The sequence below is a fragment of the Salmo trutta genome, chromosome 15 (assembly GCF_901001165.1).
Source record: "Salmo trutta chromosome 15, fSalTru1.1, whole genome shotgun sequence".
NCBI classification, from domain to species: Eukaryota; Metazoa; Chordata; class Actinopteri; order Salmoniformes; family Salmonidae; genus Salmo; species Salmo trutta.
The window spans coordinates 20570689-20582948 of NC_042971.1; the positions used below are offsets into that span (position 1 = coordinate 20570689).

Consider the following 12260-nt stretch of genomic DNA (forward strand, 5'->3'; position numbering starts at 1 on the left):
AAGTACCTACAGAGGATTGGAGGATTCTAAATTAAAACCAAAAGCCGCCTCATGGGTCTCCGGGTGGCAGCCGGCACGGTTATCTGTAGAAACTCATTTTGCATTGCAATGCGGTGACTTAGACAGCTGCGCCACTGGGGAGGCCCATCCACAAAGTATCAAAATACAGAGAGGTGTTGGTCAAGGTATATTGTCCTGCTAATTGCCCATAATGGGCTATTATAATACTGTACATGGTGTCCAGGTCAGGCTAACCAAAACATTTATACTTTTTGTGGTATTATTTGTTTAGTCTTTTCTGGTGTATTAAATTGAAATTTCAACCTAGCTAGTTGTGATACAGTCAATCTAACTTAGAAATACATTTGACGATAGAATTCTTCCCCTACCCTCCTTCTAGTCAAGTCTATTCTCCAGCTACCTGCTAATAGCCATAATGGCGCTGTACAACGTGACCGTGTGTGTTTGAAAAAGTATTTTCCAGTAAGCAACAATTTGTTTACCTTCATTAGACACCTTTGTTCCAATATTTCTGTAATCAGTGATATTTATTCCCATAGTAATTCGATATGGATCCAAATACACATCGCCATTTTGAAAGAGTATTTTTATCATTATTTTATTAACGAAAGCATAAAGCTGTCATTATTAGTTACATTGTTTTAGTTTGAATGTGTAGACTGGCACTAAGAACAGCAGGAATGTTTCCCTAGTCAGCGCCATTATTAGTGCAATGCCCCTTAAAATGTTGCTCTGTGCTACCCAGTGTGGTGGGTGGGGGTCCACCCCCTCCCCCATGGGCTAGGTACGTTTTCTGTGCACGGCATCCCATGCCCTCGTGCCTTGAACCTCACGCGCTTTCAGTGGATACAGCTGGAGAACTGCAAGGCAATCCCATTGTGCGCCACTCGGGAGCCATGACCAATATATATTGTCCTGCTAATAACAGGGTTAACAATATAACTTTGAGAGTATCCAAGGGGCTTTTATATAATTCTAAATTAATAATAATAATAATCGCTTTGTTTAAAAAATTTAAATATTTTGGAGATGGTTTTGTTTTCAAATAACGTAAAATGAGCGAAAAAAAAATCCATTATTGAACATAAAGCCAGTTTGTTATTTAGAATGATTTATTTCTGTTTTTAGAGGGAGAGAAACCAAAAAGCTACAGTCACCTCATGGTTCTCCCAGTCGAGGCCGGCACGGGTATTGAACCAGCATCTGTAGCAACACAGCTTGCACTGTTATTCGGTGTCTTAGACTGTTGCGCTGTACAACGTGACCTGTCGGGAGTGGGCTACAGTACTACAGTAAGAGCAAAATAATCCTAACAAAATATAATAAAAACCTTAGTGTAACAACAATTTTAGTAAGTAATACTGAAGTCGTGCACACTTATCAGTTTCTATTTAGGTTTATGTCGCCCATTCATTGTCCGTTAGAGACACGGTAGGACCCAAAAGCATAATCAGTGCTCTCTAACTCCCCTTTGTGCTGGTCTGGAGCAATAAAGTGGTGACGCAGGGTACCGTACTAACCCACAAATTACCTCGAAGTCCCGCAGCATAATCACAAAACTTTTAGTGGAGCAACCACTGTACCTTCACCACCTGGGGATGGCTCGTCAGGAAGTCCAGGACCCAGTTGCACAGGGCAGGGTTTAGATCCAGGGCCTCGAGCTTAATGATGAGCTTGGAGGGAACTATGGTGTTGAATGCTGAGCTATAGTCAATGAACAACATTCTTACATAGGTATTCCTCTTGTCCAGATGGGATAGAGCAGTGTGCAGTGCGATGACGATTGCATTGTATGTGGATCTATTGGGACGGTAAGCAAATTGAAGTGGTTCTAGGGTGTCACGTAAGGTAGAGGTGATAGGATCCTTAACTAGCCTCTCAAAGCACGATGGGGCGATTGTCATTTAGTTCAGTTACCTTTCATTTCTTGAGTACAGTAGTGGACATCTTGAAGCAAGTGGGGACAGCAGACTGGGATAGGCAGAGATTGAATTTGTCCGTAAACACTCCAGCCAGCTGGTCTGCACATGCTCTGAGGACGTGGCTAGGGATGCCGTCTGGGCCGGCAGCCTTGCGAGGGTTAACACGCTTAAATATCTTACACACATCGGCCACGGAGAAGGAGAGCCCACAGTCCTTGGCGGGCCGTGTCAGTGGTACTGTGTTATCCTCAAAGCGGGTGAAGGTGTTTAGCTTGTCCGGAAGCAAGACGTCGGTGTCCGCGACGTGGCTGGTTTTCCCTTTGTAGTCCGGGATTGTCTGTAGACCCTGCCACATGCATCTTGTGTCTGATCCATTGAATTGCGACTCTGTACTGATGTTTTGCCTGTTTGACTGACTTACAGAGGGAATAACTACACTGTATTTGGCCATATTCCCATCCACCTTGAGAATATGGCCGAATGCGGTAGATCGTACTTTCAGTTTTGCGCGAATGCTGCCATCTATCCACGTTTTTTGGTTTGGGTAGGTTTTAATAGTCACAGTGGGTACAACATCTCCTATGTACTTCCTGATTAATTTTTTTCACCGTAACCGTGTATTCGTTGATGTTATTCTCAGAGGCTACCCGGAACATATCCCAGACCTCCTGATCAAAACAATCTTGAGGCATGGATTGCGATTGGTCAGACCAGTGTTGAAGAGACCTTAACACAGGTACTTCCTGTTTGAGTTTCTGCCTATAGGAAGGGAGGCGCAAGATGGATTTGTGATCAGATTTACCGAAGGGAGGGCGGGAGAGGACCTTGTAGGCATTTCAAAAAATTGAGTAGCAGTGGTCCAATGTTTTAGCAGCAGGAGTACTACAGTCAATGTTTTGGTATAATTTCGGGTAGTATTTTCCTCAAAATTGCTTTCTTAAAATTCCAGCTATAATAAATGCATGCTCAGGATATGTGGTTTCCAGTTTGCAGAAAGCCCAGTGTAGTTCTTTGAGGGCTGTCGTGGTATTGGCTTGTGGGGGAATATACACGGCTGTGAATATAACCAAAGAGAATGCTCTTGGGAGGTTGGCATTTGATTGTGAGATATTCTAGGTTGGGTAGAACAAAATAATTTGAGTTTCTGTATGTCATCACAATCACACCATGAGTAGTTATTCATTTCTTCTTCCCGGAGAGTTCTTTATTCCTGTCTGCGCGATGTACTGAGAACCCAGATGGCTGTATGGACAGGGACAGTATATCCCGAGAGAGTCATGTTTCCGTGAAACAGAGTATGTTACAATCCCTGATGTCTCTCTGGAAGGAGATCCTCGCCCTGGGCTCGTCTACTTTATTATCCAGAGACTGTACATTAGCGAGTAATATACTCGGAAGTGGTGGATGATGTGCAAGCATCCGAAGTCGGACTAGAAGTCCACTCCGAATACCTCTTCTCTGCCGGCAGTGTTTTGGAGCAGCCTCTGGAATAAGTTCATTGTCCTGGGGGGTACGAGCAAATGATCCAATTCGGGCAAGTCGTATTCCTGGTCACAATGCTGGTGAGTTACCGCCACTCTGATATCCAAAATGTATTTCCGGCTCTATGTAATAACCAGTGGTGTAAAGTACTTAAGTAAAAAATACTTTAAAGTACTACTTATGTTGTTTTTTTTGTGTATCTGTACTTTACTATTTATATTTTTTACTACTTTTACTTCACTACATTCCTTCAGAAAATGTTGTACTTTTTACTCCATGCATTTTCCTTGACACCCAAAAGTAGTCGTTTCATCCCTGGTCATCCCTACTGCCTCTGATCTGGCGGACTAAACATGCTTTGTGTGTAAATTATGTCTGAATGTTGGAGTGTGCCCGTGGCTTTCCGTAAATTAAAAAAACAAGAAAATGTCGCCATCTGGTTTGCTTAATATAAGGAATATTGAAATGATTGATACTTTTACTTTTGATACTTAAGTATATTTACTTTTATACTTTTACTCAAGTATATTTGTACTAGGTGACTTTTACTTGAGTCATTTTCTTTAAAGGTATCTTTACTTTTACTTACCGTAATTTCCGGACTATAAGCCGCAACTTTTTTCCCATGCTTTGAACCTCGCGGCTTAAACAATGACGCGGCTGATATATGAATTTTTCCCACTTTCAATTTTTTTTTAAGGAGATGACTTCAGTGGTTTCAGTGCACAGGAGGAGGAAGATAGTGACCAATGACTTTCTTGGTAGGCTACTGTTTACTGCTAATTTAAATTTTTTTGTTACAAGCCGTTAAAGACTATTTATTTTTGTTACAAGCCGTGTTTCGTTAAAGCCTGTGTAAAGTTCATTTGTTTCAATGTACCGGTAGGCACCTGCGGCTTATAGACATGTGCGGCTTATTTATGTTCAAAATAATACTTTTTTTTTATTTCAGTGGGTGCGGCTTATATTCAGATGCGCTCAATAGTCCGGAAATTATGTTAAGTATAATTGTTGGGTACTTTTTCCACCACTGGTAATAACACAAAAACAATTCTGGGCTAATAATGTCAGAAATAACAAACAAAAAAAATCAAATACTGCAAAGTTGCTTAGGAGCTAGAAGCAGAGCTGCCATATCTGTCGGTGCCAGGTGTTTGTCTCAATTGTCTCTCAACTCTGGTCCACCTCGGGATCCGTATCAGATCGGAAATATACTTTTTTTTATTTTTATGACTGGATCATGTCAGGTTCGGGTGGGAATTTGGCGGATCCAGTTCGGATCTCAATCGCGGCTCTGAGAAGAACTCTACTTCAGATGTCTTCCCTCAGTCCTGGAGATGGACAGTCCTGGAGTTTTCCCCATGTCTCTGAAGATAAACTTTACTCTGGAAACTTTGTGCCCAGGAATTGACCTACTACAGCTCTGTACCTCAGTAACCAATAAAAACACCATACCTCAGTCCCTAGTAAGTACCCTACAGTCCCTTCTCCAGTTACTGCCGTACAGTGGTCCAACCATTGCGTAGGTGCCTTGTATTTATCTCTGAAAATAAAAATCCCTGTTCATTTGCTCTTTGCCGTCTTCTGGTGTACTCTGATTAAGAGAACAGAAGCTCCTGTCTCTTCATCTCATTTATTGGCATAAGGCCTAATAATGGATTGTGTTTGTTCTATTCTACCATTTACTTACAATCTTCTAGTGTTTATATTGTTCACAGACCTGGCTCCAACTAAGGCTCTGATTTGTATGGACCTTGTCAAAGAATGCCAATATTAGGTTCCCACAAAGTGTAATTGGTTGTTGGCAGTGATTTCTGGGCAAGATCACCCATGTGGGCTTTCTGAAACCACAGATACTGTCCTCGCACAATCAAACGCAATCAGCACAGTTTCAGTACCTAGACCGCTTAGCTTCCTGTCACAGTAGAGTTGTCAGTTTTGTATGAAAATGTGATTGTTCTCCCAAATTGCTTAAATGTTTGCTTACCTTGACGGTATTACAGAATATAGTCTAGGCCAGAAGACATCACAATGTGCATATTGTATATTCAATATTTGTAATCTAGTTCATTGAATAGGCAATCTTACCAGGTTTAAATGTCATTGTCACCATACAAGCAGTCAGTGATTTGTACTGCTCGGAAAACACAATGTGTATGAATCTGACACTAGGGCCTATGCTCGGGTAGACCTATTCTTTATGGGCTTCCTGCTCTACATTCCCACAACTCCCCTGCTTATGTATTCGAGATTTTGTACACGTGCCGTATGCATATCTAGCCACGTGCTCAAATGAAGTATTTCTAGCATCTGTATAATAGCTCATAATGTATTAATTCATGAATTATGTATTTTCACACTGCACAGACTTCGTGGTGTCTTGGATTAAGTCGCTGGTCCACTGAAGTCAATAGTTTAGAGTTCATATTTTTTATGGGTTCCCCATTTATTAAGTTATACTGTGGACAGGTTAATGTATGACATGGTAAAATGGAATCATGGAAAAACAACCGTTTGGGTGTTCTCTGATTATGTATTTCTCCAATGTCTTTCTTAGATTGAAATGTCATGCTTTATAATCTGTTAGAAAGAATTATGAAAGCGGTATTGGCCCTTCTAAATTCACATTTACTTTTTTCCTACTGTATGTTATTGCAAGTTTCATATGATTCCCCATCAGTAACGAAAGCTACCTTTGATAACTATTATGTTGTTGTTTGCATTGGTTGAGACCAAATCTATTCCACACAAATCTCACCACCCTCAGCTCAATGTAACAAAACATTGGGGAATATAATGATAAAGTCAGAGAATCATGGTCTTGTCCGAGGTAACAAAGCTTCACGTCAACATTTTATCTTGTTCATTCACCGTGTTCACACACATCATTGGGATTTGCATGTTCACAGCTGGAATCTCTCCTCTGTGTTCTGAAAATATAGCCCTATCTTTGCATGGATTCCCAGTTATCGAGATGAGTGTGTATCAAGGCATTATTACCCTGGTTGCCTACAATTTCCCTGTAAACACACACACCTTCGTGCCAAAGCATGAAATTGCGTTGAGAATATGTAGTGTCGACATCTGTACACATGCTTATGTTGGGCAGAGGTTTTTTGTGCTGCAAATATTTTTAAAGGGATAGTTCAAGGGATATCCCTTTATCTACTTCCCCAGAGTCAGATTAACTCATGGATAGCATTTTTATGTTTCTGTGCCCAGTATGAAGGAAGTTTTGCGAGCCATTGCTAACTAGCGTTTGTGCAATGACTGGAAGTCTACAGGTACAGCAAGCATGCTATCTGTTCCCATAGACTTCCACTCATTGTGCTAATGCTAGTAAGCAATTGCGCTAAAGCTAGTAGGCAGCTTCCTTCAAACTGAACGTGGAGACATAAAAATAGTATCCACTAGTTCACCTGACTCTGGGGAAATAAATAACCCAAACGATCTATTTTAACCTGTAATACTTTACCTATTTGAATGTATTGAAATGCCTTACATCCTCCCATTTCTTCCTGTTTCATGTTTACAAGTCAATAGCATTAGTATTCAGAATATCATGCTCTCTGGTTTGTTTTACAAGCCCCCCCCCCCACGCACACACACAAATCCAGAACTAATCCTACAATTCCCTGACTGACTAGGTTTGAGGGTTTGTAGCTCATTCCCCCATGCCAGCATGATTTGCTTTATGCAACAATTCCACAGGTAGCAAATGCAAAAACACTTTGCCATGTTGGAAATTGCTGTGTGAGAGAGAGGGAGGAAAGAGGACAATGAAAGTGTGAGAGGGATTGGTCAAGCGGTAAAGTGAGGAGACAGAGAGAAGACTGTCATTTGACACCATGAACCATCAGATCCTCCTCTCAACCCTCTCAGGGCTGGGCTTCTCAGGCTCTGCACACTGCTGGATTGCATCCTACCTGGCAGGTCACTCCTACCAGGTGGTGTGGAGAGGATATGTGTCTGCACCACATGCTCTCACTACTGGTGTCCCCCAGGGCTCTGTGTCCCCCAGGGCTCTCTACTTTTCTCTCTTTACACCAAGTCACTGGGCTCCGTTATATCCTCACATGGTCTCTCCTATCATTGTTATTCGGATTACACTCAACTACTTTACTCTTTCCCCCTTCTGACACAGAGGTGGCGACACGCATCTCTGCATACCTGGCAGACATCTCCGTTTGGATGTCTGCCCACAACCTTAAGCTCAAACTCGACAAGACGGAGCTGTTCTTCCTCCCGGAGAAGCCCTGTCCACTCCAAGACCTCTCCATCACGGTTGACGACTCCGTGGCAGCGGCGTACGTAGGTGCTAATCCAGGCACTTGTCATCTCCCGTCTGGACTACTGCAACTCTTTGTTTGCGGTGCTCCTTGCTTATGCCATCAAACCCCTGCGACGTATCAAGGACGTCGCAGCCTGCCTGGTGTTCAACCTTCCCAAGTTCTTCAACCTTCCCAAGTTCTTCCATGTAACCCCACCCCTCCGCACACTCCACTGGCACGCTTCCTGTCGAGGCTTGCATCCTCTTCAAGACCCTGGTGCTTGCCTACGGAGCAGCAAGAGGAACTGCGACTCCCTACCTTCAGGATAAGCTCAAACGCTACACAACACAAGTACTTCGTTCTGCCACCTCTAATCTATTGGCCCTCCCACCCCTACAGAAGGGCAGCCACCGTTTGTTGCTTACGTTCTGTTTGAATAAATGACTTGCCTATCAACGTACATCGACGTTCTCAGTCTCGTAATTACTATTATTTCAATAAATTCATATTGGGACAAACAATATTTAAAACATAATGTGGGAATACTATACAGCATGACACTCCTTTCCATAGATTGGGTGTTTGTCTCGCAAAAGTGATGCAGAGCCCAGTTCTCACTGCAACCTGTGAGGGCACAATGTTCTATTTCCATATCACATCTGCACCTCAAAGAGAGGCTTTGCGTCAACTGATCTGATCCCCCTCTCCTCTCCGTCTCCTGATTCTGAATCGAGCTCTCTTCTCGGATCCTGGAATCCCCTGGTGCCTCATGTCTCTCCAATACAGAGTACACACTGCATCTTGATACAGCACATTGTAAACTAGTGTCTATGGCTGCAGCGGTCATAAACATTTGTCAGCCGGTTATTGTCATGCAAAAGACTGCAGGTGTCACGGTAATTGACCATTAATTAACATAAACAAGTTTAGCATCTCCAGTCCTCCATGCATACAAGCTGCATATAAGCCGCCTTATGTATTGTGTAACAGCACAATCGTTTTTTTCGGGCTTGGCCTCATAAGACTATGCATAAGCTCTAATATGCGTATTGGTGTTTTTGAATTAAATCATCACCTTAGAAAGCGCAGTCCATTTCTTTGTGTTAGGGTTTGAAACATCCACAACGACCATGTTTTCCACTCAGTTTCAACCTGGATTACTGCAACTCGCTGTTGGCTGGGCTCCCTGCCTGTGCCATTAAACCCCTACAACTCATCCAGAATGCCGCAGCCCGTCTGGTGTTCAACCTTCCCAAGTTCTCTCACGTCACCCCGCTCCTCCGCTCTCTCCACTGGCTTCCAGTTGAAGCTCGCATCCGCTACAAGACCATGGTGCTTGCCTACGGAGCTGTGAGGGGAACGGCACCTCCATACCTTCAGGCTCTGATCAGGCCCTACACCCAAACAAGGGCACTGCGTTCATCCACCTCTGGCCTGCTGGCCCCCCTACCTCTGAGGAAGCACGGTTCCCGCTCAGCCCAGTCCAAACTGTTCGCTGCTCTGGCACCCCAATGGTGGAACAAGCTCCCTCACGACGCCAGGACAGCGGAGTCAATCACCACCTTCCGGAGACACCTGAAACCCCACCTCTTTAACCTCTTACATCTAGGGGGCAGTAATTTCACGGCTGGATAAAAAACGTACCCGATTTAATCTGATTATTAGTCCTGCCCAGAAACTGGAATATGCATATAATTATTAGCTTTGGAGAGAAAACACTCCAAAGTTTCTGAAACTGTTTGAATGGTGTCTGTGAGTATAACAGAACTCCTATGGCAGGCAAAAACCTGAGATGCTTCTGTTCAGGAAGTACCCTGTCTGAACATTTCTTGCCCTTCTTTATTATCTCTGTCGTTTACAAAGGATCTCTGCTCTTACGTGACACTTCGCACGTCAACAATGGCCTCTCATAGCCCGGGAAAAACAGGAATGACGTAATTCAAAGCCCTGGCTGAAGCACACGAGAGCAAAAGCTGAGTGGTCAGTCAATGGACTAAGCCTTAGGCGCGTGACACGCCCCGCCCCCGGCTTTCGGTTTTTTCCTCAGTTTACAGACAGGCAGATTCCCGGTCGGAATATTATCGCTTCTCTACGAGATAAATTGCATAAATATTGGTTTTAAACAGCGGTTGACATGCTTCGAAGTACGGTAATGGAATATTTAGAAATTTTTTGTCATATTTTGCGTCATGCTCGTGGCCGAGATTTAGCGTTGGGATAGTGTCTAGAACGCACGAACAAAACGTCGCTGTTTGGATATAACGATGGATTATTTGGGACCAAACCTACATTTGTTATTGAAGTAGAAGTCCTGGCAGTGTATTCTGATGAAGAACAAGCAAGGTAAGAACATTTTTCTTATAGGAAATGTGATTTTGGTGAAGGCTAAACTTGCAGGGTGTCTAAATAGCTAGCCCTGTAACGCCGGGCTATGTACTTAGATTATTGCAAAATGTGCTTCATCCGAAAAGCTATTTTAAAATCGGACATATCGAGTGCATAGAGGAGTTCTGTATCTATAATTCTTAAAATAATTGTTATGCTTTTTGTGAACGTTTATCGTGAGTAATTTAGTAAAATCACCGGAAGTGTTCGGTGGGAATGCTAGTTCTGAACGTCACATGCTAATGTAAAAAGCTGGTTTTTGATATAAATATGAACTTGATTGAACAGACATGCATGTATTGTATAACACAATGTCCTAGGTGTGTCATCTGATGAAGATCATCAAAGGTTAGTGCTGCATTTAGATATGGTTTGGGTTTATGTGACATGATATGCTAGCTTGAAAAATGGCTGTGTGATTATTCCTGGCTGGGTACTCTGCTGACATAATCTAATGTTTTGCTTTCGCTGTAAAGCCTTTTTGAAATCGGACAGTTTGGTTAGATAAAGGAGAGTCTTGTCTTTAAATAGCTGTAAAATAGTCATATGTTTGAAAAGTGTAAGTTTTCGGATTTAGAGGAGTTTGAATTTCGCGCCCCGCCCATCATTGGATATTGGAGCAGACGTTCCGCTAGCGGAACGTGTAGATGTAAGAGGTTTTAAGGAATACCTGGGATAGGATAAAGTAATCCTTCTAACCACCCCCTTAAAAGATTTAGATGCACTATTGTAAAGTGGTTGTTCCACTGGATATCATAAGGTGAATGCACCAATTTGTAAGTCGCTCTGGATAAGAGCGTCTGCTAAATGACTTAAATGTAAATGTAAACCTGCTGTTGAACTTCTTTCTTCAAATTGATAAAGTTAAAAAGTACAATACTGTTTTGATGATAAGTGTTGGATGTGATTTTCGATTTCATTTGCATTGATGTCAAAGACAATAGAACCCTAAGTACCAGGCCATTAGGGCCTGATGGTCGTTAGCAAGTTGGGTACTACCAAAGCATGTCCAGAGTGCATAAAAGGAGATTACCGTGACTCTGTGGTCACGTGGAATTTTACTGCGGTCATGACTCATGACTGCCGGTGTGGCGGTAATACGGTCACTGCAACAGCCCTACTAGTGTCCATGTCTTACAGTGCTCTACACAGAAGGCTGTGGGCTTAATTCAACCAATATCCTCAAATACCTGGGGCCTCATTATCAACATACTGAGTACGTTGAAATATATTTGTTCTTAAACCAGTGTTTGGCGGAATACTCCGTTCAGATTGGCAGAAGGGTGCATTCTTCGCGTATGTGAAAAAGTAATTCTGTTCACAATTGAGGCCCCTGGACTTTCCATTATGCTGCACTGTGACTGTGTTGCAATGCAAATTTATTTTAATACTGGAGTTATTTATGGTCTACCACTACTAAGCTCTTACCATCCACCTCTTGATGTAAATGTTCTACTATACACTATATATACAAAAGTATGTGGACACCCCTTCAATTTAGTGGATTCAGCTATTTCAGCCACCCCCGTTGTTGACAGGTGTATAAAATCGAGCACACAGCCATGCAATCTCCATAGACAAACATTGGCAGTAGAATGGCCATACTGAAGAGCTAAGTGACTTTCAACGTGTCACCGTCATAAGATGCCACTTTTCCAACAAGTCAGTTCGTCAAATGTCTGCACTGTTAGAGCTGCCCCAGTCAACTGTAAGTGTTGTTATTGTGAAGTGGAAACGTCTAGGAGCAGCTGCGAAGTGGTAGGCCACACAAGCTCACTGAACGGGACCGCTGAGTGCTGAAGCGCGTATTGCGTAAAAATTGTCTGTCCTCGGTTGCAACACTCGCTACCGAGTTCCAAACTGCCTCTGGAAGCAACGTTAACACAATAACTGTTATTCGGGAGCTTCATGAAATGGGTTTCATGGCCGAGCAGCTGCACACAAGCCTAAAAACACCATTCGCAATGCCAGTGGAAACGCGTTCTCTGGAATGATGAATCACGCTTCACCATCTGGCAGTCTGACGGACAAATATGAGTTTGGCGGACGCCAGGAGAACGCTACCTGCCTGAATGCATAGTATCAACTGTAAAGTTTGGTGGATGAGGAATAATAGTCTGGGGCTGTTTTTCATGGTTTTGGGCTAGGGCCCTTAGTTCCAGTGAAGGGAAATCTTAAC

The 12260-nt window shown here is 42.9% G+C and overlaps 1 protein-coding gene across 2 annotated transcripts in view; it reads left to right on the forward strand.

Annotated features, from left to right (window-relative positions):
• Positions 1 to 12260, forward strand: part of LOC115148600 (double C2-like domain-containing protein beta) — a 363678-nt gene that overhangs the window by 182431 nt on the left and 168987 nt on the right. The window lies entirely within an intron of this gene.